At 35.9% G+C, this 26,913-nt stretch overlaps 1 protein-coding gene across 5 annotated transcripts in view; it reads left to right on the plus strand.

Annotated features, from left to right (window-relative positions):
- LOC132113541 (probable E3 ubiquitin-protein ligase MID2) overlaps positions 1–26,913 on the plus strand; it is a 124,396-nt gene that overhangs the window by 38,446 nt on the left and 59,037 nt on the right. For 4 of the 5 annotated variants that reach the window (XM_059521352.1, XM_059521349.1, XM_059521353.1 and 1 more), the window contains exon 1: positions 7,965–8,138. The exons of the other annotated variant lie outside the window; for it this stretch is intronic. The gene's annotated coding sequence lies outside the window, so the exon portion shown is untranslated. Of the gene's footprint in view, positions 1–7,964; positions 8,139–26,913 lie in introns of those variants that run through there. 5 annotated transcript variants of the gene reach the window in all.

Raw genomic sequence — 26,913 nt, forward strand, 5'->3', positions numbered from 1 at the left:
TAAAAGCTAGATGCCCAAAAGTTTTCAGATTTATAAAACCATGCACGCACCAAAACCTCTTTATAAATCTCTTTATAAATCCCAGTCAGGGGAAGATTGTGCGTACGTGCATCTCCACTCGACTCCTCCCCGAAATCACCATATATGGCGCTTACAACGCCTTGTTTTACTATGCATAACCTCATCTGCATATCATTTACATGCGAATTCCCATGCACGTGACACCTTGTTTAACACAGAGACAGTAGGGAAATAGTATCCCTGCTATGTTTTAGAATAAATACATGAAAATATCCATAAAAACAAAATGGTTTCAAATAGTTCTCAGATATTTTAGATGATCTCAGTCTTTTACACTGGCCAAATATTCGAAATACGGCAAATTTGGATTATTTCAAATTAAATGTATGCAGTTTTGCTGATATGATAAACATATTTTAGCTATTTTAGTGGAAACAGATAAATGCATATTTATTGCAGTGTATTGTCTGATTCGGCGCGTCACTGACAAAGTATTGTAAAAAGGAAACATGCAAATCTTACCGTTTTCTCCTAGTTTTGTTACCCACTAAATTGATCAAAAGTGTCAGTAAAGACATTTACAATGTTACAAATAAATACTGTTCTTTTGAACTTTCTATTCATCAAATAAGAAAAAAAAAGTCATGGTTTTCACAAAAATATTAAGCAGCTCAACAGTTTTGAAAATTGATAATACCACCACAGGAATAAATTACATAAAATATATTAAAATTGTAGTACTTAATTAAATTAAACTGTAATAATATTTCCTAATTTTAAATTTTTTATTGTATTGTATTTGATCAAATACTGTAAATGCAGTCTTTGTGAACATAAGATATCTTTCAGAATCATAAAAAAAAAAAAATACCAACCTATATTGTATGTACAATATAAGCAGTTGTTGCATAGCTAAAATTATGTGTAACAATAGCCGGGTTTCCATCCGAAGTTGAAAATTGTACTTTAATGCACAAAATTGGAATATCACACAAAACATTTGCGAACAAGCACCGTTTCCATCCGATGAGTCAAACAGAACAAATTTGTCACTTCCTGATAAACTGGCACTATGCATCACTAAGAAAAGTAGGAGAAGCTACTGAATATAATAATTTTCCTATATAATAAATGACTTGCACTTCAAAATGAGCAGACGATCAGAGGTGGATGCTGCTGTTTGGGAACCCAGTCGTTTAGAATTAGCAAATTTTCTAATTTCCATTTCTGAATGACCATATAACAACATTCAGATGCTGTGGAACAAGATCGGTCCGCTGGTTAGTCAGGATTTGCACATGACATTTTGATGCACTTGGAGAAATTTATTAGCAAAATGCATTTCCATCTCGTATTATTCGCATTAACCCTTTTTCGCACAAGTCAAAAACCACCAAGCGAGTGTAAAAACTTTTTTCCATCACTCGATTCTGATACGATACTTCAAAATGTGCATAAAAACAGGGTGATGGAAACCCAGCTAATGTTTTGCTTACCTAAAACAGCCAATTCAAAATGCAAAATTTGTCTGAAGCATATAATCAAGACTTGACGTCATTGCTGATTGGTCGTAAGCATTCGGATGTGTTTAGTCCTGCAGAGGCAGCATTTTTCAGCTTTCGGACACAGCCAAGATGACCGCAACGCAATGCCATTATACACACGTTATGAGACATACTGCCAACTTGCTTTTATAGGTTCTGAGATCACCTGGATCTGTGTGTGTTGGATATGCAATCATCTGCTCTCTAACAGCAGGCGCTGAGATAGCCCTTAGCATGACTTGTTGCGCCATTTAAAGCCGCCTGTGATCCTATTCCTCCTGACAGCTAACAACAGACACACTTCAAGGCCACATGTGGAGCTAGTCGCTCATGCAGAGTGTTACACTGGGCTTTAAACGATAGTCTTTTTTCTGGTCCTGCATTTGTCTTTGGCTGTAATTTAGTTTTCTTGAATGAATTAATGGTGTAGACTGCCAAGCCAGTCTTCGGATCATTAAATGCCTTCAGCAATCGCTAATGAACGTGGTACTAGTGACAGACACAAGCTGTATATACCTAATTAATTTATTTGATAATCATTAGCAGTGTTCCTGCTGCTTTATTGGCTTTTTTATTTTTTTATTGCTATCTGTAAATTACTTTTAAAGCAAAGGCAATATTGCAATTACCCACTTTTAATTAAGGTCCTTTTCCCATTCGTATGGCCGATTCTTAAAATGTAATGCCTCCAGTCTCATTCTACTGAGAGAACTTAATATGAGATTATACAGGCTAATAAAGAGGGTCCGTGAGGGTGCTGTGATATATTGAATATTGAACTGAATGTTGTTCTCAAAATGGTTTTCATATGAATAAATCACCTAGGTAAAGTTAGTCTTGGAAGTATCATTAGGAATGGGCTGAATATTATAAACAAATCACTGAATACCGTTGTTTTCCACCAGCAGATGCTAATCATAACCATGAGTTTATGAACTTACAACATTTATTTTATTTACAACATTTGTGTGCATTTTCCATCATAAATGATTTCACACACACACATACTGTATATTGCACTTATATTTATTTGATAAAAAATACAGCAATACTGTAAAATAGGTTTACAATTAAAATACATTGTTTATAAAAGTTGTACTGTTTATTTTATTATTTTTTTTATTTATTTTTTTTTTTTCAAGTGTTATTTGATGAATGTAAGTTGAAAAGAACAGCATTTATTTGAAATACTAATATTTGTAACCTTATAAATTAATCAAAAAGTGACAGCCTTGCTGAATAAAAGTTTTTCTTTCAACAATGAGCTGATTTGTGTGTAAATTGTTTAAATATTATTTCACAATATTACAGTTTTACATAAATGTGAATATGACTTAGATTTTAAATATCTTTATAAAAATGAGTACACCCAGTTGCATCTCATTCACTGATAATTTGTTTTGTTTCATAAGAATATTTAATAAATACAGTGCAAATGTTAAAGTTGGGGTGTGAGTCAGAAGAATGTGAATGAGGTTAAGAAGGCTGAAGAATTCCTCTAGGGACGGGGGGAGGGTAGAACTGACATTTGTGGCAGTTTAATTTGGTTAGTCAGTGTGAAAGCATCTGTGTATGATAGTGATGGAGTCTAGAGCTCCACATTTCTGTCAGAAGCAATATGTCTTTGTTCGACTGAAAGTAACAATAAAAATAACACTGATAATATAGCCCGTCTTTTCTAGTTCTGCAGCCTGGCCAAGACATAAAATATGGAAAATAGAAAGATAATTTCCAGCCAGATATAGTATTTGTTTTATGCTTTTAATGCTTAACTATTTTTTTTTATCCGCCTTTTTTCCAGACTCTGAATTTTACCATGCTACATAGACACAGGGTTTATTGCCATCTCTCTCTATGTTGTAGGAGTTACAGTGAAATACAGTCTGCAGAAGCAGAAGTGCAAAAAAAATAATCTTGTCAAGTACAGTAGACACAGTCACTAAATACAGCTCTATGCAGAGCTGAAGTTTCTTTAAAAATCTATTAAAAATACTTAAAAATAGGGTGTGAGATTTGTGCTATATTTTGAGTGCTTTGTCAATTTTAACAATAAATTATATATAGATAGATAGATAGATAGATAGATAGATTTCCTTCAGAAATCATTCTAATATGCTGATTTATTTATTTATTTTTTAACCTATTTTCAGGATTCTTTTAACAAAGTTTTTTTTTTTTTAAGCTATTTGTTTAAAATTGAAATCTTTTCTAAAAATATACACTACAGTTCAAAAGATTGCGGTCAGTAAATCTGTATAGTTTATTTTTTTTATAGAAAGCTTTTAATCAGCAAGGATGTGTTAAATTGATAAGAAATGATGGCAAAGATTTATATTGTTAGAAGATATAAAGAACATTTATATTTTGAATAAATGCTGTTATTTTTTACTTTTTATTTATCAAAGAATCCTAAAAGAAAGTATCGCAGTTTACAAAAAGTTATTTGGCAGCACAACTGATGCCAACATTGATAATTCTAATAATAAATCATCATATTAGAATGATTTCTTAAGAATCACGTGACATTTTATACTGGAGAAATGGCTGATACAAATTCAGCTTTGCATCACAGAAATAAATTATATTTTAAAAGATGTTCTATTTATTGAATATCTTGATATTTATTGATATTTTATATTGTTAAATTTTTTTGCAAGATTACTGTTTTTTTCTGTATTTTTGATCAAATAAATGCAGCCTTGATGAGCATAAGAGACTTCTTTAGAAAACATTACGAGTCGTACTGATCCCAAACTTTTAAAAGGTAGTGTGTGTGTGTGTGTGTGTGTGTGTGTGTGTGTGTGTGTGTGTGTGTGTGTGTGTGTGTGTGTGTGTGTGTGTGTGTGTGTGTATTATGTATATATACAATATTCAAATATCGACAGCATTTGTCAGAATTCATATACTGCAACTTTAAAGGTCGGGTTGGTGATTTCTGAGAGCAAGCTAGCTTTGAAAGCATAAGATCCCTCCCTCCCTGCAAATCACTCTCCAAAGCCATGCCTCCTCCAAAACACATTAACGTGCACAGCCAGAGGCTAACAGTGCTGTCAGATTTCCTCATGTCTCATTCACCGGTGGGAAAACATTACAGTACAAAGCGCATAATAATACAATAATAACTCCTTCCATTCTCACTCGGTGTGCAATGGCATAACAGAACATGCTGAAGACGTATCATGTCTGCATGAACAGGGAGTGCGGAGATATGCAAATACATATATTGACAGGCAGGTAACACAGCCTATCATAGGCCTGGGAACAAGGGACATGATTGGACGAACATTTTATAGTCCTATCATCCTCCACAGATTATATAAATAGATATGAATATTTTAAACGACTTAATTTAGTGATTGCTGTCGGGGTGAAAAATGTTCTTCTACAACTACTAGCAATTTCTGAATGAAAATGGTAAGTAAATATATACATATATCAGTTTTTTTAAGCATTATTATTAATTATTGGTAAACTGAGACATTGCATTATAATTTTACACACTGAACCTGTCTGCGCTTTCAAATGGTTCCAGTGATGTTGATATTGCTTCTATAATTACTTTTATTCAGACAAGAAACAGAAAACAGACCAATGGAAATTGTGGGTGATCATGGCTGTCCCAACTTGTTTTTCAAGGAACCAACTTGTGGATAGCTATACAGTGCTAATCAGAGACATGGTGAAACTATTCAAAACAGGAGCTCTCATGCTTTGGGAAGAGTGGGAAAGTTCTGTCAGTGGTTTTGCACACATGTTGTGGTTAACTCCAGACTCAAATGAAAGTCAATGGAAGTTTATAAACCAATCAGAACTGTGTTTTTTCCCGTGGATCACTTAACGTTTTTACTTTTTGTTGTTTCCTCTTAGAGGCTTGCTTTTGATTGGCTTATTGTCACCCAACCGTGCCTCCAATTTAAATATTGTGGAGCATCCATCCATTGAGTGTGTTTGAAAGTTTCATTAACATCTAACTTGAAAGCCATCTACTGTGTTTCCGAGGCGTGAGGGCGTGTGGAGGCAGCTTGTCACGCAGCGTGTCGCCCACCTCAGACAGTCTCAGACAGATTGAGTAAAAAAGGGGCAGCAATGCGTTTCCCCTGGATCTTCACGCTGATGTGTTGATGATGATCTGTTATGTAAGCTGCCTTCATGTCATTGTGCTTCCTGTCAGCTAGAGTTTTACCCTCATTCTTTCACCTGGGCTTCTCAAACTGTTGATCAGCAGCTTGTAATATTTCACCCTCTGAAATAAAATTAAAAATAGAACAGCAGGAATGTCTCGGAAGCAGTCAAGGCATGCAGGCGGCACTAGATTGTTTGAGTGGAATGAATGAATTCATCATAAAATAGAAATAACCACACTCCTGAAAATATAAATTGATTTATTCTGCACATTATAATCATTTTTCCCTCATCCAAACCACTGAGGGTTTAGACTTGAAAGACTCTTGAGGAAGCTCTTGCAGAAAGTGTCTGTGTTTCATCAGATGGCCGCAGACACTCCTTTTTGTGTAGCTGTAATGACTTTGGACGTATCATGTCCCCTCAAAAGTGGAATAAACTTTACAAATCAGACAGGTTTTCATCTTGTGATGGGTGTGCCATGTGCCATGTGTTTATATATTGATATAAACTGAAATAGTCAGCATGCATGGCTATTTGTCAAAGAAACATGCTTGTTGCTCTCAGAATGGTGTAATTATGGCATTTACCAGGAGATATCTGTATACTATAGTCAGCCAAACTATAACCTCTTGGGCGCAGGTGAAAAGTTCCAGAAAACAGTTGAAGTCTAAAGCTGCCTGATTCTGCTCTCGGAGAGCTGCCTTACTGCAGTATTCAGTTCCAGTCATGTTCCAACACACCTGCCTCTAATTATCAAGTGTGCAAGAAGATCTTAATTAGCCGGTTTAGGTTTATTTGATTACAGTAGGGGCTGAACAAATGTAGATCTCCAGCAACAGGAGCGGGCAGCCCTGGCATAAAGCCTTCCAAACAGCTGCAAAGAGGAAATCACGGTGAAATGGTTCAGTATGCTTCATGGCATATTTATTTACCTACAGCTTTTTCCAAATAATATCATTAAATGAGTTCACTACAGTATTCAAAAGTCTTGTTTGTTTAGTTGACCATGGGACCTGCTGCACCTAAAGCTCTCACTGACCAGGGTCAATCATACTTGGCAGTCAATAGCAAGTGCCCTTGATTTCTGAACTCTACCCACACAGTGTAAATAGTTTTATCAGCAGTGCCGTGAGACTCTAACTGCACTGTATTCCTGTACTAACAACCCAGGAAGCAATTAGTAATTGTTTGTTTTTATGTTTTGATTGTTTGTGCACAACACTCCAGACATGAGTTGAGAGGCCATGATTGGACAGAATGCTGGTCTTATCTCAGTGGGATCCTCTCGACAGGGGGTCTGCTCATACTTGAACAGCTAATACCATGTGACATTTCTGCATCTACTGCTAATAATCTCCAACTGCTGGCAGTGTATTTAATACATTCTTGTGATGCGTTCAGTTCATTTGTTGGGATTTATACGCTTTTCAAAATGTAATCAGGTAGTCCGTCTTGTACAGGCGAGCTTAGCTAGTCAGATTTAAGAACCAGAACTAATTGTAGCTCATGTATAATTCAGGTCAGGGGCAACTTGTCAAATGTGAAATGTGAAATAAAGATACATCATTTATATCAAGTTATGTAAGTATTAGTTTTGCGGGTCAAAGAATGTTTGATATTTCTGTATGCTATCTTTTGTGTCTTTTAATGATTCATTGTTTTGTTTTAAAAAATGCAATATTTAAATTTAGCTAAAAGCCTATAATGGCTTGTTTAATCCTATCGTGAGAACTAACCCCACACAATATAAATTGGGCACTGTATAATAGCTCTTCTGAAGCTGAAACTTAAAAATATGTGCTTGTATAGATAATTATCATTTTAACTGATGTAAAAAAAAGAACGTGGCAACTAGCCTCAGTCTCCTGTTTGTTGTAAACCTCTAACTGAGAAATGCAAATCTATCATGATTGTATTTGCTCTCATACAGCTGCGCATGGGTTATTCTGCATACCATTCATCTGTATGTGATTCTCCTTTATAATAAGCTATATTATATCATCTCCTCCTGATTTTATATGCTAGGTGTAGCTGATAAATGGGTCACGGTTGCTCCTCGCAGGTCCACAGACGATAACATCCATAATTCTTATTATAGTTGATATTGCTGGCCGTAGAGACGCAGGAGTGCCGTCTGGTGATTAATGACCCTGCCAATAACGAGAACCTGACTGAAAGGAGACCATAACCGCCTTTAGCCATCATTCGGGAAGCTCTTTGCGCGTGTGTAGCCGGTGGGAGGAGCCGCTTTCCGGCGATTGTCTGTCTGCGCTCACACCGACCGCGCGCATTGCATTCCTCTAAAGTTGCGTTCTCGAGACACACTGCGTCGCGGAGGATTGCGCGCTGAGACACTCACGCTTGTTTCTAACATCGGGGTTTCTGTTGTTTCCCATTTTGGTTTCTTTCAAGATGACAGAAGAAAAGAATGTCCGAAATTTAAAGCTGGTATGTGAGTATGTGGTCGTATATATCTGTGCTGTGTTTATTTGCGCTTTGGACAGGATTTAAAGTGAGGAACAGTTCAGCTGTCAGATTCAAGGTAGTTTAACACATCCTGAAGTAAACTAAAAGTGGAGAAGTTTGAATAATTCTGTAAACCGGGGCTGTGCTGCAAAACCTCCTGAAGTGCTTAACTAGACAGTGTTTTTGGGTAGCGTACGCGCTTCAAAATGCGGTGTAGGTAGTTAGCACGCTAGATGTTGAGAAACAGTGCTGTAGAGTCGGTGTGCCTGTTCTCTTCTGCACCGCGTTTCGAAGCTGTTATTGGGTATGTCTGGATAGAGATAAATGGATGATTAGTGTTACATAGCCTACTCTCATACACTGAACATGTGCTCTGAACATATCGCTACCATAGAGACAAAACATATAGTAGCTATGTATTTTGAATATCCTTGACACAGAGTGTTTCATTTAGTATGCACTTCAATACAATGGCTTAATAAGATCATATTGAAAAGTTTCTATTCATTTAACTCTTTTGGAACCGTTTTTGAGATCAGATATGTGGTTCTTAACTTGGGGTCCAGGACCCACTAGGGGGCCTCAGTAAACCTTCAAGGGGCCACAAAATGTAAAATAAATGATACATAAAAATTAATTCAGAGAAAAATTAGTTCAACATGCAGCTAGTTCAAAAATAGTTCGCGGATTAAAAAATAAATAAATGTTGTATTGTTGATGTTTTTTGTTTGTCTTTTCAAATATATTTAAACATTGTTTCCTTTAAAAATAGGATAAACGATAGGCCCAACCTGAGTTTAAAGAACGTATAGGAACACACTAATCGAGATCAGCCGCTATGCGTACATTTTAGCCATCAGTCTGTACTTGGCATCAATTTTAATAATTTCAGTCAAAAAAGCTCACCTGCTATTAACAAGTTTGAGAACATGTTTTCACTCTAAAGGAATGTTGGTGGCAGTTCTAGTTGTTTTTAGTAGCATTAGTCACGTTTTTGATCATAGGAAACTCATGTTACTTCTTTTTCTAATGAGACCATAAATCCATCAGCAGCGGTTTGGATGAGTTTTGATCTCAGGAATACCTCAGCTGCTTTTGATTTGTAAGTGGTTGTTTACACGTCGTTATACAATATAAAGTCTATTGTAAGTGTGATTCTTTGTCAGGTTTTTATCAAAGGCTGTCAGAATCCCTTAACAGAAAGCAGGTATTTGGGGGTTAGTTTGTTCCACTGGCATGCAGAGCACCCTGTAGGCAGACCCCCAGCTGAAGGTTATTAAAATGTCATTTAACAGCTGTCAATTTTAAAAGATTATGTGGCAAATTGATCTGATTTGTTGAAAGAGCACTACTGTTGGCTAACATAACCAAACCATTCAACATTTATGACTAGAATATAAGTGATCTTTAGTGGCATGTACACCACAATGTACTTTCATGCAGGCTTAGATTACTGCCTGCTAAAATAGGGATGGATGACTTTTATTCCACTGCGACTTTAAGCAAAACAAACGGAAAGCATGAGAGTTCACTTGTTATGAAGGCACCTCTTTTTACTCTCCTGTGGCTCATGACATGATGACACATTCTCTCATGCTAAATTACACACGAATAAGAGCGTAATTAGATGGTAACAGAAGGCTAAAATGGGCGTTAAAGTTTGTCTTTTTTGCCCTCGCCATAGTTTTTGTATTTAGGACATGAACATAAGTATGATGGGCTATTGTGTGGTCTAAGGGCAAACACAAAATGGCATTTTGTCATTTAATTCCATAATTGTAATTGCACCTGCTGGAGGACAAAAAAAAAAAAATCTAAGTCCTGATCTTTTAATGATTAATCGTGCCTACATATGAGAAAATGGCTTATGTATTTTTTTTTTATGTCATATTTGTACCATACCTCAAAAGTAACCCCACACACACTTTTGCAGTGCTTGGTGTGTGACATGGTGATTTACGGCTCAAGAAACATTTATTATTACTATGAATGTTGAAAAAGGAAACTGTGATATATCTTTGAAATCAATTTAATATAGAAATATTTGTCATAATGCGTCTTTACTGTCACTATATATTGCCCAACCCTATTCATAACCATAATGATACATGATGCTTTACACTTTGATGCAAAGTGCATACAATGCATTGCAATTCCTAAATCAGAATTGTGGCAGGCGAACCTCTCATCACTGGAAGCTGGTGTGGCTGTATTTTACGAGTTTACATTGTTGTCAGCATTCCATGAGGAACTTTGTTATAACCACAGTAAACAGAAATCGTAACTTTTTCATTACGTTAAGAGCCTGCACCCTTCCTGTCGGCAATAGTTAGAGCGAATTTTTAGTCTACTGTACATAAACCTTTTTGTCCAGTACTGTAGATGTCTATATTGTTCATCTGTCCCCGAATTATTTATCCCTGTTGGTGAAATTACCTTTTGCATTCAATGTGGTCAGCTATACAGAGTTTCCTGCGCCGCTATTCAGCCACTGCTGAAATCATATTTCACCTGCTTTGCCTGCAGTCAGAATTGAATGAGAGGAGGTAAAAATGTGTTGCAAAAAACCTAGACAAAAAAGTTTTATTTTGAATTGTCTTCGCCAAATGCATTCAAAAACAAACACAGGTCAAGCAGTGTTGTTTGATAGTACATTAACTATATTAACCGTATTGGTGGCAATTATCAAGGCAGCGGAAGAATACACTACAGCTACATCATATGGCCTCAAATTCAGCTCACATAGAGCTCTTTTGAGAGCCTCTAGAGGGGCCAGCTGGGGATTTCGTCTGGATTGGACTGGCTCTGAGTGTGAAGGGTACATTTTGCACAGTCCCTATTAGACCCCGCGCTGTTCATGTCTGCTTATGGGGGTGACGCATAAATCTCAGTGCGTTGTGGTGTAAGGTCACTGTGTACTTAATGAAGAATTTGCATATTGATCACATGCTCCCAGTCACATGTTTTATTCAGGTCCTGATGATCCTGTTCAAATCCTTGGTTATTTCTCAGTGCCATACTGTGTGTTCATGAGACACGCGGTTATCAGGATGGTCCTGATGTTGACCTGTGCTTTATTTGTGTGATTCATAGTCAGCTCAAGCACACCGCATTAAGATTATGTCATATTTTATGAATGAGTATCAACACAACAATCTGCTGATTAACTTGCGCTGTAGACAGCTGGTTTTGGACAGACCAGCTCTTGTGTCTTTAGAAACAAGTCTCCGATATTTTAGATGTAGGGCTAGCCAATATAGATGCCTCCTGCTGATATGATTTTGCTCTAAAATGGCTTGAAAATGGTTGTTGGTGTTAAGTAGCTTCAAAAAATGTTATGCAACACATATAAAAGTACTACTCCAGCTTAGATAAATCATGTTTTCTACATTGTTTTGTTCTAAATGGACATCTTTAAAATTATATTTAATGCGAAATTATGCTCAATTAGTTTTATTTATATGCACCACCACTGTCACAGTACACAACAGTACAAAAGTTCCAGGACATTTATTTATTTAGTTTTTGAACAGATTTAATCAGATTTAATTTAAAAGGACACATTTAATTGATCAAATGTGACAGTTATGACAAGTTGGTTAAATTATGCCCTATGGAACTTTCTATACATCAGAGAATCTTTGAAATAAAATGATCACCATTTCCACAAAAAATGTTATTGCCATCCGCATGTTAGAATGATTTCTGAAGGATCATGCGACCCTGAAGACTGGAATAATGGTCCCTAAAAAATCAGCTTTGTCATCACAGGAATAAACTACGTTTTAAAATGTATTCAGATAGAAAACAGAACCCCAACCTGTAACACGGTAGTTAAAGTTACTTTTTACTTTTTACTTCTTTTAATGCACAGATTGTCATATTATATACACAGTAATCACAATCAAGAGAAACAATGCATTACCTGCCTGAAAGCTGATTGTTGATTCTCATGCACAACAAATAGAAAAAAAGGACACTGATTTACATGAGAGCAGCAGATATCCAATCAGTTTGTTTGTTTGTTTTTTCAGGCCCTTTTTTTTGGACTTCATCTAATTGCACAGGCTGTTCCACTGCAGCTTTGCCACTTCCTCCAGCAAACAGCAGCTCAGCAGGAAATGGGCTCTGGTCTGTTCAGTTCAGTGCCAGACAACTCTCTGTTGAGACCCAAACCACTAGCACATCCATTTCAAATCATGAGATTGTAAACCCTCTGGGAAGGTTTAAACCATCTGAAAAGCTGTTCTAATTAGTAGTGACAGACTGAATTTGTGGACTTTATTACAATTTCGTTGCTCATTGAAAGGCAAACCTCTGAAATGCATTTAAACATGGCCTTTGAGACATAATCTGTTGTCAGATAGGAGCAAAAACGATTAGATCTTCAGTTAACCAGATGTTGTTCTCTGCCAAGGTTTCTGCAGGTCTTCAGCTCTTTGCCCTTCCACAAATTAAGGCCGTGAAAAGGAGCAGAAAGTCTTAAATTCATACTTAAGGCATTAAAAAAAAATTGCAAAAAAGTTGTATCTTCCCGAATATTTTTGTAATGTTTTCCAGTATACATATCTAACTAATTATCCTTAAATCAAGGTATATTTACTTGAGATGCAAAAAACTTCTGAGAAGTTGAAGTCAGTCAACTGTCAGTCAGAATTCTTCAAAATATTTTCTTTTGTATTCAACAGAAAAAAGAACTGAATTTGTGAATGAAAGAATTTTTATTTTTGGGTGAACTATCCCTTTTAAAAAAATCCTTCATTAATCCTGCAGAAACCCTGTCTATGTTGTATGACACCCTCATATATAGTATACACTATACAGCGCGTCAAAATGACCCACAGCTGCTCCGTCTCTGTGCTGGTGGAGGCAGAGGTGAGCATATGGGAATAATCAGCTGTGCTGCCAGAGAGGTGGAGGCAGGCGAGAGGTCAGGAGTTTCCTGCTGCAGCTGAGGGAGGCTCTCGCTCTGGCTGTTAAGAGCCAGCTGCCCCACATGTACATATGCGTGTGTCTGCCTGGATCCTGTGATCTCACCTGGCATGAGGGTCAGGCAGTGGCGTCATCCACCCTCACCCCAGAACCTCGTCCTCCAGGGCCGGTGAAGCACAGACAGGGTGGAGCATGGCTTAGCATTATGATTATAGACACACAAAGTGTACATTTCAACTCACACAAGTGCATCGTTTATACTGTATAAATATAAGCATTGTCACAGATAACTTGCAGTATTACATTGATCCTGTCAGAAGAATATATGAGGTGTTTCCTATGCTGATTATGAAACTACAGTGCAGCAAAGAGATATTTTGCTGTCTGAACAAAATGGGATAAACAATTTGTAAACAGTTTGTTTATTTATTTATTTTAATTAATACCTTTATTCCCGAATAATACATGCAATAGATGAAATGATATGAGATTTGCACTGTTAAAAAATTTTTAATTGTATTTTCCATGAAAATACCGAGCAACACAATATTTCTTTTCATTGATAATATTAATAAGAAATCTTTCTTGAGCAGCAAATCATATTATAATGATTTCTAAATGATCATGTGACACTGAAAATTGGCTGCTGGAAATTCAGCTTTGCATCACAAGAATAAATTACATTGTAAATATATTGAAATAGAGAACAGTTACTTTCAGTTGTAATAATATTTTACAATATTAGTGTATTTACTTTTTTTTTTTTTTAATCAAATAAATGCAGTCTTGGTAAGCATAATAGACTTCTTTTCTAAAAGCATTAAGATAATTTTTACCACGTTTTGAATGGAAGAGTATTTGGTATCACTTTCCAACCTTAAAGTCAACATGAATTGGCATTGGCTGTGCATTAATGTCTATAATGTGATGTTTTATACAGATTTTTCAAAATGTTAAGAAGAAAACAGTGAAAGTTATTCGATCGTGAAGAATGATTATGAAAACAAACTTTTTAAGAATAACGAACGCTTTTAGGAAAGCCCAGAAACATGTATTAAGTACATTTTGATTCCATGTTGACTTTGAATTAGTAATGACACCCAAATGCTGTAGAGACTCTGACACGCACTCCGGAGACCCTTCTAGCGTTAGCAAATCATATTTCAGCGTACACGTCATCTGCTCTTGACTCATTTATGACCGTATAAAACCATCCACGTGCATAACTCCTCCTCACCTTTCGCATGTTTACTTCTCTCAGCAGAAGGAGCTCTGCACATTTAAGCTGAGCTCCGTGGATTTACAGCCCTTTGTTAGGAATACAGGCAGAGGTTTGGAGAGCAGGTAGGAGGAATAGAAGGGATGAAGAGTTAACTCACTCACACTTACTCACTTCACCATCATGTGAACACAGAGAACGGGGACTCCTACGCTCTCCATCGGCTCAGTAGCAGCCCAACTTAAGGCAGAGCAGGATTGTGGTGCATGACTGAAAACCTCTCTGCAATTTATGTGATGCATAATCCATGAATTATGAATACAAACGAGCTACATGTTTGTGTTTCTAGTCGTGGAATGCTATCTATAGCTTATTGTGTAAAAGCATATTTTTCACAAGCTGACTGTTTGATGTCTGATTATCTCATACAGTATAAAACATTGAACTGTACTGTGTGTTTCGGGTGGAAAACACTTCACAACTAACACAGAAAGTTTTGTGTAAAATAAGCCATATGTTATACACTTTTATTATAGCATTTAAAATTTTCCAATCAATTAATTTTAATGTTTCTTATATCAAAAACAACATAGTTGCTGAATTAAACATAAAAAAAAATTTCCAGCTGTAGCCTTAATGTTGTTTTGATGGGCTAAGCTTGGTGTAGACAAGACATTCAGAGACATTCAGAGTTGTACTAAATAGGTGTTGATACATAAAATTTTGCTGACATATGCTAATGTACTTACACCTTTGAACTGATCAAAAGTTTGGGGTCAGTGTGATTTTATTTTATTATTTAAAAGAAAATAATACATTTTTTCAACAAGGATACATTTAAATTGATCAAAAGTGGCAATAAAGACTGCTGCAAAAGACTTCTGTTTCAAATAAATGCTGCTCTTTGTAACTTTCTATACATCAAAAAGTCCTGATAAAATGTTATCATGGTTTCCATAAAAATATGAAACGGCACAACTGTTTCTGAGATTGGTAATAATGATAATAAATATTTCTAGAGCAGCAAATCAGCATACTATTGATTTTTCAAGGATCATGTGACACTGTAGACTGAAAATTCAACTTTGCCATCACAGAAATAGATGCCATTTTCAAATATATTAAAATAGAAAATAAAATTTTAAATTGTAATATTTTTAATAATAATACAATTTGACCAGTAGTGTGCTCACAACTCAAAGCAAGGAACATTATGTTTTTAGATAATGCAACAAAAGCGGTGAACCATCTCTAGAGTATAAGGCTAAAAGTAGCCTAATGTTAGTGAAATCTGTTAACTGCACATCATAAACACGTCCTTTTAGAGTAGTACCAGGTATGGGTGTCATGTCTTAAAATATTTTAATATGACTTCATTTATATTTAACATGATCACAGTAAAAACATTGCAATTTACTAATTATATCACTATTTTGTTTGAATAGCAAATAAATTATATACCAAAAGCGAGCAAATTTACATGATCACATTATCACTGACTATAGTCTTAGCATGAGTTTAAGCTCTCTTGAACCACTCACATTATTTTCACTGAAGCTCCCTACACTGTGAAATGAATCTTGTACTTACATTGCATGTACATCTGCAGTTTGTTGTTTATGATGAGTAAATTCATGAGAGAGCAGAATTCAGTTAACAAACGCATACAATGAACTAAACTCCGTTTCAGTGATGACTCATCTGAGCACTTTTGATTGGCCATTACATTCATGAGCTCAACAGAATCATGTGTGATTGGTTATAATGCGCAACACTGTTAAACACATAAAAAAGAAATATGATGCAATATGCTCAGATCTAAATGTAATGCCACAATCAAAACTTCTCATATAATTTTCATTTTATTCGCAACAGAAGTAATAGATTTAGTTTAATTGTGCATTAATAGAGTTTAATTTGGTGATATTTTTGCCTCATGCCCTCGATAATTTCAGTCCAGATGCAAGGGGAAGGCTAGTTGATTCAGTGTAAGAGCAGTCCAAATGCATTCGTCCAGTTCACCAATTCACAAATGATTGGCATCGCTGGTTCATTTGAAAGAACTATGGGACACAAATAGGTTATATTTTCATTTTGCTGAAATATATTCGCAGGGAAAATGTTTCTCAGCCTTAGTTAGTCAGAATGCTCATGATACGCACAGTGTGTACAGCCATACACCTGCAGGTGCCACCGGTGCCTTTAAGTGTTGGGTTACTCAAGAGTTAGACTTCTTGGAGCGTCATAAAGCCAATATCCTTGCAAACTTGCCAATATCCTTACACTGGCATTTGGTCTCTTTTTAATTGTCAATGTTAAGTCCATAGTGAATCCGCAGTGTTAAATGTGAGGACTACAGGGGGTTGAACAGACATAAAATGTAATGTTTTTGACAATTGTGCTACATCGAAAAGCCAGAGTTTATGGCAAAAAACATAGACAGCATTGGGGGATGGGTGGGGGGCTGGGTTTAAGTAATGGCCTTCTCAACCCAAATTGAAATGCATAAACAAAACAGCAAGACTTTGACATTTCAACAAGAAAAAATCAGCAAAACAATCAGTCAGCCAAGGAAAACAATGCCTTCTCCCTGCCCCATCCCCAGAGGAAATACCAAACATTTCAGCCACTTATAAATAGTGTTTCCTACAGCCAAATACACGAGGGGTACTACATCTCTGGGGGGTCTTTGGAAACACGCCAACATCTCAGACACATCTGTCTTGCACTTTTTTCCTCGCTATCTGATCCCATTCTGCAAGGGTTAGCAACCTTGTAACACCTCCCAAACAGCCGTTTATGTATTAAAGCAGCAGCACTTGTGCAGAGAGTGTTTTTTAGATGGGGGTGCTTCAGTGGGGAGTGTGTGTGGACACTGACCTGAGTGATTGCGCAGGTTATCTGAGGTGGACCCACAGGGGCACACATTGTACAACGTGATCTCATTAGAATCTGTTTGTATTTTACGTAAAATGTGATTTTACAAAACATACATTTATTTACATTTGCACTGACACTGAAAGGTAAAATACTAATTTACTGATGTATTGACAACACCTTAAATGTAAATTATTTCCGTATGAACAACTTTACAGTTACAAATTAATACTTATGAATATAGAAATTTCGGATTAAAAATTTTACAGTATTATATTGTAATCAGTTGCAATATAAATGTCATCATGTTTTCAATTGCATTATTAAAGTTTACTCATTTAATTGACTAGGCTGCATTGTAACATACGGCTTCTAGAGGTGCTACTATATAAGATATACTGTATAACCTACATTATGTTAGTTAATTGGTGTTTCTTTAATTTAGGGCACTTATGTTCCAGAGATCGATTATAATTAAAAACTGATTTATTTTTTCTTTTTCAGTCTTGAGCTCCTATTAAAACTGTCTTGGAAGTTTTGTTTTCTATGCATTAATCATTTTGCTATTATTTTTGCTCTCTTGTGCTCACCAAAACTGCATGTATTTGATATAAAATGCAGTAGTAATATTGTCAAATATTATTCCAATTCAAAATAACGATTTTCTATTTGAATATATTTTAAAATGTTATTTATTCCTGTGATGCGTTACTCCAGTCTTCAGTGCCACATGATCATTCAGAAATCATACTAATATGCTAAATAAAACATTTCTTATTTATTATCGGAGTTGAAAACTGTTGTGCTAGTTAATAGTTTATTGGTAACACTTTATTTTAGTGGCCAATTTTCACTATTACCTAGTTGCTTATTAGCATGTCTATTATTAACATTATTATTAATATTATTAACAGGTTGTTTATTAGTACTTATAAAGCAGATATTCTGCATGACCATGTTCTACATTACTAATTCTACTCCAAACCTAAATTTAACAACTACCTTACTAACTATTAATAAGCAGCAAATTGGGAGTTTATTGAGGCAAAATCATAGTTAATGGTTTTTTAATAGCGAGAATTGGACCATAATTTTTTTTTCTACAATGAATAAAAAATAAAAAAGATAGCATTTATTTGAAATTGAAATTTCTTGTAACATAAATTGTTATATTAATATAATATATTGCTTTTTTTCTATTAAAATAAATAGAAAATAAATAATGAGTTTTTTTAATTTACATTTTAAATATGATGTGAACTGAAAGTGAAATAATCATTAACCATTTCAGTATTTATTATGTGAAAATACATCTGTACTTATGTGCTTTGCATAGAGAATGCTTATGTTATGTGTAAAAACAAATAAAAAAGGTAAATATCAGCAATATATTTTAAGTGTGAATTTCTAATCAAGCTGTAATTTGGTCAATTTATGCAAAAAGTTTTATGTATGCTATTTAGGATATGTAAACTGTGAAATTCCTCTTAGTGAGAAAAAGGAGTAAATCATTTTATTATTTTTTATATGTCATTTCCATCACCATATTTATACTTTTTATTGTTTTATTTTCTTTTTTTTAAACCAACGTACAAAATACTTCATTTGAAATGTATCAGAATTCACCTAATATATATATATATACACTGCTGGACATTTTAGTGGGCAACTTTAAGTGTGAGTGTTTAAATTGTATGTTAGTATAATAATTATTTTCACAGGGTCCACAGGGCCACAAGTGGCTTAAGTTTAGGAAACACCCAAATACTGATTAAAGCTATTAATTTTCTAATTTCCTCATTCCCAGCGGAGATATCCGAATACAGTGGGTTCATGTTCAGTGCCGGCCTCTGTGGCATGATGATGAGATGGAGGAAAACACTGATCTCAAATCTTTCTTCAATTATATTTCTTACATTAAATACTGTGCTTTGCTTGTCTTTCTTGGCCTCAGTGGATTATTCATTATAAACTCTGGGAAAGAGTACATATGAAATTTACATTTTCAGTAGAATTGTTTATATTGGAAATTTCACCAGCTGGGATTCATTGACTAGGTTTTTTTAAGTGACCTCTCTCTATTATAAGTTTCCGAATGAGAAAGGCCAGCATGCGATCTCAGAAATCATTTTAGTTTAGAGCCTTGAGAAAATGCTGGGTGGGTTTGAAAGGTTACATAAGCATTCAGCCGCAAATATTTATAGAAACTGAGTGAAAGGCCAACAGCTAATCGGTCCATTTGATTGGTCGTGTAATACTGAGTCAAAAACTGCACTTTCCAGACATATTTTTATTTATACTGAAAAATCTGGCAAAAAATTAACTGAAATTGGTTCAGAAAGACCATATTATTTCTGTAAGTACTGTAAGTGTAAAAAATAAATAAATAAATAAATAATATATATATATATATATATATATATATATATATATATATATATATATATATATATATATATTTATTAAAGAGCACATGGGGTATCTTATACATAAAATTCAATAGATAAAGACAAAAAAAAAACATAATACCAATATGGATAACCATTATTAGCTCCAGATATGGTAAAATGTGGAAGCGCCTGTTTTGAATATCATAAGTATTTGGATAGGATCAGAGATAGCTATGATATTGTAGCAGATTCTGCTGTTCATTATTGTCAGATGGGAATGCAGATTAGTCAACGCAGCAACCCATCAGATTGCCATTTATGTGCGAAATGCACAGACTGCATTTCACTCAGGCTATGGGAAATTAGCATATTTATGGGAATTTTTGCAGAAAGGTATGGCATTAGTTTGGTCGTCAGTTCCTCTCACATTTTGTGTCACACGTTCTGCGCCCTTGTGTCAGCAAACTAGAAATCAAAGGAGACTGAAAATGAATTTTTGCGAGTGCAAATGTTTACAATGCCGCATAACGAAAGGATTTGCCGCAGCTTTTGCATGTTTACACTCCCATTGATCAAATTCTTAATACATGTCAGCGGGGACCTTCACTGCAATGCTGAACCAGACCTACTAATGTTTGGAGATTCAATGCATCTTGTTCTCCAAAATGCATGAAATAGATGAAGTATTAAAGGATATGACAGAAAATATCACAGGTTAGAAACATCAGAGAAATTCGCCGTTATCTTTAATGTTTACAAATCGATTTCCTCCTCCCTGAAGGTACTGGAAGTGAAGACATGGGGCCAGTAGTTCATGTATGGAAAACACTGGTGCAATGAATGTAACCAACTCTCAACAGCTCTTTTTAATGTAGCCTGTTTCTCTATGATCTGGGCTTAATGTTTCATGAGGTTTTGTACTGCATTTTTATCCCATTTTTGTTCTTACCAGAGCAAATGCACATCAATAGTGGACATGCTTTGGTGAAGCAGAGAGAGAAAGCGTGAAGGTATCCGGTTAGTGTTAGACACCTCTCCAAGTCTTTCTTGAGTATTACCGCTGCTGTGATTGGTCTATTTGGCATCAGCTCCATCAACAGGTGGTAAATAATTAATTTTACAAACAGAAACTGTCGTTGTGAAACTGAGGTGTTGACCTCAATTCTGGGCAGAAGATTGTTCGGGGAAATAAGCTAGTCATAAGCTTCCTATGGAAAAAGAAAATGATGTCACATTTTTCATGTCACATTGAGGGTTGCTGTAATTAAATCTCACTAACAAGAATAAACTACTGTTAGACTATATATTTTAATAATAAAATAATTATATTATTTGAATTTACATTTATGGTGTAACAATAATATTGTAAAATAATATTACAATATAAAATTTACGTTTTCAATATATTGTAAAATATAATGTATTAATTTATTCCAGTGATTGCAAAGGTGAATTTTCGGCACAGTCTCAGAAATCATTCTAAAATGCAGATTTGATGTTCAAAAATATTTCTTATTATTATCAGTGTTGAAAACAGTTGTGCTGCTTCAAATTTTTTAAAACATTTTTTACACTTTACACTTTGTGTAATTCTTGTGCTAGTAGCAGCGCCAAACAGACTGCCTACAAATGGCTGACTTTCCTCAGGAAAAATTATTCACTTCATTTTTTATTTTTTTTATTCTATGTATGACTGCAGAATGTTGTGAAACACAGACACACTTCCAATGGTGTTTGCCCCTCCCTCTCTTATCGAGATCCCACCACTTCCATATCTGGGACAAAGGAATTCTTTTCCATCATTTCACAAGCCTGTTATTCTCCAGTGGTAGGGCACCAGATGGGCTCTGATCTGGGTCTGCGATCTTCGATCATGAAGGTTAGCCATCCGTGTTTGTGCAGATGCCAGAGTGTTGAATCTCTAGTCAGTGGTCATTGCTCTGATCCCCACAAAACTAAGCCACCACGGCACTGTTTACATTCTATGAATAGAACCACATGTTTGATTAAGTCAGCCCGGTGTCAAGAGCGGATGTGGAGAACATGAACAGAGACCAGTGAAGCAGAAGCTGAACTCATGGTGTGGATAAACTGCCACTACTTTTTATATGACACATTTGATATGCAACATGATCTGCGGAAAATACAACAAACCACACCTCTGGGAAATGGTTCTTTTGATGGAAAGAGTTAGTGACTTGGATTTTAGAGAACCAGATAACTTTGTTTCAGATTCCTCTTAACAATTCTGTTTACTTAAAGGGATAAATACAAAAAAAAAAAAAAGAAACGATTTACACTAGGTGTATATAATTTTTATATTTTAAATTGTAATGATCGCCTTGGTGAGCAAAAGAGACTTCTTTAAAACTTATAAACAGTAGTGTATATCCCTCTCAAAAGTGGAGAAAACACATGAAGTAAATGACCATCTATGATCTTGGTGATAAGACAGCTATTGTGTATCTTTATAAAAACACATCCACTGCAATTATCCAAGTCTGCCCTCTATTTCAAGCTTTGGCATTAAAAATAAATAAAGTAGCACTTATGGTTTGAGAGACTGACCACTTACTGGGATCTAAGCAGCCTTGTGTTGACTCCCTGTGTGGCTACATGGTTTGGTTGTGTTGAAAACAGGCTATCTACTCGCAGCTGAATTCTCATTGCGGTGCAGCTAAAAACAGGCCTTTATAACGCTGTCCCACAGGATATGGAACAAACCGCCTGTTTAAGCAATACTTCAACCTGTTAAAGGCATATTCACCCTTTGGGCCCTGTTCTAGCACTGCTGTGTACTTCAGAACGCTTATTTAATTAGTGGCATGTCTCAGTTCCACATGAAGTCATCGATGAAATAATCCTATAATTTGTATTTAACATCCACAACCTTCTGTTCTCATTTGATATTTGAGGAATGCTCACTGCATACTAACTCCTGCAGCTTGTTTCTGTCTCACTCATGCCTTTTGTTAATTCTAATCACTGCCGAAAATCAGCATGTCACTTATTACGTGGACAGCTTTACTGTACAGAAGACACATGTTCGGTGCCTGCACTCGCACAATGGCTCACCTGTTCGTCTCAAAGAGTTAGCTGTGGGTGAGCAGATTATTACTCAGTGTGGGCTCTCCAGAACGTGTGTCATATTTATACAGCTGCAAGATTTAGCAGCTGAAGGTGGATAGGATGATTGTGAATGTTCGCAGCCTGCAGTTGTGAAGAGCCATGGATTCTGTGCCAGACACTTCAGTTGAAACACACCTGCATGCTTTTATTCACTCCAGCACTCTCGTGGGATTGAGTTATTCAGAAATGCATCCCACAGCTACGTAGCAATCGAGTGATGGTAAAATTCTGCATTGACAGATCTTAAAGAGCTTGTGTCATGTCAGCTGATCAGGGTGTTTTTTATTTTTATTTTTTAATTATTCATGATACACTGTGTACATTTATTCTTCTTTTATTCTTTCTAGAACTAAGGATTTTAAAATAAAGTGCTTGACCATGCAAAACATACTGCCTTGATACTAGGTGGTTTCGGATGGTTATAAGGTTTACTGTTGCTTAAATGGTTTGAGTAGTTTTTGCCATATTTCTATGAAGTGCTTGATGTTATTTTATTGTAATTTGGATGGTTGTTAAGTGATTGCTATACAATTCTGATATAAACTCCAAATTTGTAAGATATAAACTCAGAATTATGAATAAAAACTTCTGAATTGTGAAATGTTTTTAAAAAAAAAATTATTTTTTGTGTGACAAAAACAAGCTTTCTTAAACCCAGATCAATGCCTGGTTCTATAGCACTCTTTAGCTCCACCCACTGATTTGTGCATGTAATGGGTAAATAACAAAAGAGGCAAACACAGGTCTGCTCTGAAACCAAATGGTAAAGATGGCTCTGACAACACCAAGACGCTGTACAGTGCAAGTACGAGCAACAGTATTAGCTTCAGCAAGCATCCATATTTCAATGTCACAACAGAATGTTTTTTTTTCCACAAAGAACTTTATGTACTGGTGCGTTGCAGAAATAATAAATCAATGTACAATACACTTATCTGAAGAACTAAGGAAGTAAAATCTAAAACTTTGAAACTCCAGAGGACCATAAATCAACTCGATAACTCTATCCAGCACAAGAATGGTTCTTTTTAAGAATCCTCCAGTGTAGAACATGCTACCCTTGGGAATCCTGGCTTTCTTAAACACCCCTCCTGCTCACATCGGTTGCCGCTCGGCTTGTCAGCAGGTCAGTCGCAACAAATTCAGAGGTGATAAACTGTGAATGGCTTCCCTGGCACCTGTCCTAACAGCAGAGCTGTGGGAATCCCCAGTCCAGTCACTCATTTTTAATCGATGTGTCTTCAGCCGTCCGTGAGGTGTGGGGCTGCGATAGTGCTCCAGTGGTGCTGTGTCCGGTATAGACTTCTTCTCTGCCCATGACTCCAGCTGTCTGGCTACTCAAGCGGCAGAGGAGGCAGTGGGGAACCGGTTGACAGGAGATAAATAGCTCCATTAGAGTGTCTGGGCCGCAGGGTGGAGTCTGACCCACTGGCCCACCCAGTGCCATAGTAAGCCACTCACAAACATCAAACAACATACTTCTTCATTCCAGAAAGGCCTGCCAGGGAACGCTAGTACAGCGAGTTATCTTGTGTCCTGACTGGAATGGCCTATATAATACCATCTGGATGTTGGGTCAGTGTTATGACAGGTTTATGAAGGATTACAGTATCCTACCAGTTTTACCTCATATTGAAATCCAATATTTTTGGCAAATTTTGAGGAAACATTTACTCTGAATAATTTGTTTAATGCTATATTGTGGTATATTGGATAAGCATCTTATTGACCACTGTGCTCTCTAGTTATCAGACACTTAAAAATCCATGTCAGTCAACCACTAGATGAAATGTTGCTGGAATGGAAAAGTGTTTGAATGGAACGAATGTGATATGTTGAATTTCCTACTCATCTGAATTTCTGACCTAGATGGAGTTTGCATTGTATGAACGTATTTTTCCTATGACCTACCTGACAAGGACAGCTTTTTTCTGTTTGTTTTTTTAATAAATAAATAAATAGCAGACCAGGACTGGGTTGTGTACAGTTATATCCATGCAAAGACTGTATATATGTATAAATGTATTTACACTGAGTATAGAAAAGAATACCCCCCACCACCACCTTTAAAATAATCACATTTTGATGCTTTGCAGCCTGAAATTAAGACAGACACAGTTTTTTGTTTTATCCAGCTGTATTTACTCAGTGCAACTTATTGCATCCAAATGAAAAATATATCACCAACATGTCAGAGAATCACTAAGTTGGAAAAAGGATTACCCCCTTTTAAAAATGACTTGTTAACTCAATCAGGTGTAGCTAATCACCCTCTCAATGGCACACAAAACTATTTGACTTTTTAACACAACTGTGGTCATTTTGATTAAAGCAAACGACTAAAGCAAACAATCAGCTCTGGGTGGCAAGATAGATAGATTCATTCATTCATTACAAAGAAAGAAAGATTTAGGTCTTACTACTTAACCTTGCAGATTAGTCCATCTAGAATTAGCAGGGAAAGTTTCATTTTAAGTGACCCTATATATGTTGTAAGTAATCATTGTCTCATTATCAGTGTATGCATATAATTCAAGGAAGAGCTGTTCTTAGGGCCTTTTTAAAAGTGAACTGTCCCTATTGTTTAGTCAAGGCTAATTGTCATTGTTCCAGAAATGCCATACCTCTCAGTGACGCACAAGTGTTGGTTTTCCTTTTTTCCTTCTGTCCTAACAGGCACAGAAAAGTAGAGTCCCAGGACACCAGATATAGGACTATTAAATGCCACTGCCATCTTTTAAACTAACTTTGGTTAGTATTTTTATTCTAGAGTGGGTTGTCTTAAGATTGTTTAAGAGAGATATATTACATTTGGGTTTTATTAGTAAGTATATCAGCATCAAGGCGGCTAGGTTTGTGTTTAGGCGAACGCGTATGCTAGAGTGACTATGTTAGAGTGCCCCATTATGCCATTTCCAATATTGCCTTTCATGCAGTGTGTAATGTAGCTGTATGTGAATGTAAACAATCTGCAAAGTTGTAAAGCTGAAAGTGCATGATAAAGTTATTGTCTCCCAAAATAAAGAATTGACTCTGTACAGCCTAGACGAGTCATTAGTAATTCGAATCCCACTTCATCATGGGGTAACACATTTGCCTAATGCGTGCCTATGTTCTACGTTGGCCGGACACAAACAACCTGACCCCGCTCACAAACACATCATTCTACAGACGACTGCCTCTCTAATCTCAACGCAGGATTCACAAAATGCTTGCTGTTGAAAGATGAATCAGTATCCTGTTTATTTGGACCAGCTGCTCCACTGAATCACAACCTATAAGTATGATAAATAATAGATGCTTATATTTTCTATGAAGTGTTCAAAATACAGAACTATTGAAAAATCGTTATGACACCTCTGTACGCCGTAGACCAGTCAAAACAGACAAGGCCATCCATGATAGGTCAGATTAGAGCAGGCTCATGGAAAGGAGGGGTTAGAGAGACTGAATCTTTGAACTGCTTCAAACAAATCATTTGAGAATCACTGGAAAATGAAGCGATAGTAAATGCATATTTTGAGGAAACAAAAGAGGTTTTTGACATTTCATGCATTTAATCCTATTGTAAGAGACTCCCAAAACAATATTAGGAACCGTAAAAATGGCATAATAGGGGCACTTTAAATCATTTCCATATGAGTCATCTCTTATGGAGACTGCTTTTTGTCTTTTTCTGATTCCGAGTCCACACCAAAGGGAAAAAATAATGCCTTAATCAAGCTAAGAACATATCAAATAAACCAGATTCAGCTCTGAGAACGTGTGCATGGGTGTTGTGTATGAGAGAGGCTGTTCGTGAGCAAAAGCAGACTCCGATCAGCCTCCATATGGAGCACTTCATCATAATCAGATTATATGTGGTGTCTTTCTTTCAAAGGAGTAAACTGTTTGCTTCTCCACTTCCCCAATATATCACATCCTTCTTCTGCCTGTTACACTTAAAGTAGACTTTTACGTGCTAAACCTTCTGGCTTACTCTTCTGACTCTCTCTGTATGTTTTGAAATGTCTCGAAATATGCATTTAAAACATCATACCAGCTGTAGAGTCTTATCGCTGACCTCATTGCACCTTCACTAAGTCTCGCCATTTCTGTTTGTGGAATTTAGACGATATAAGCTCAGCTGTAAATGCTCAGCATACCTATATATATATATATATATATATATATATATATATATATATATATATACTAGAATATTGCACAA

The sequence above is a fragment of the Carassius carassius genome, chromosome 33, assembly GCF_963082965.1.
Source record: "Carassius carassius chromosome 33, fCarCar2.1, whole genome shotgun sequence".
Classification (NCBI taxonomy): Eukaryota; Metazoa; Chordata; class Actinopteri; order Cypriniformes; family Cyprinidae; genus Carassius; species Carassius carassius.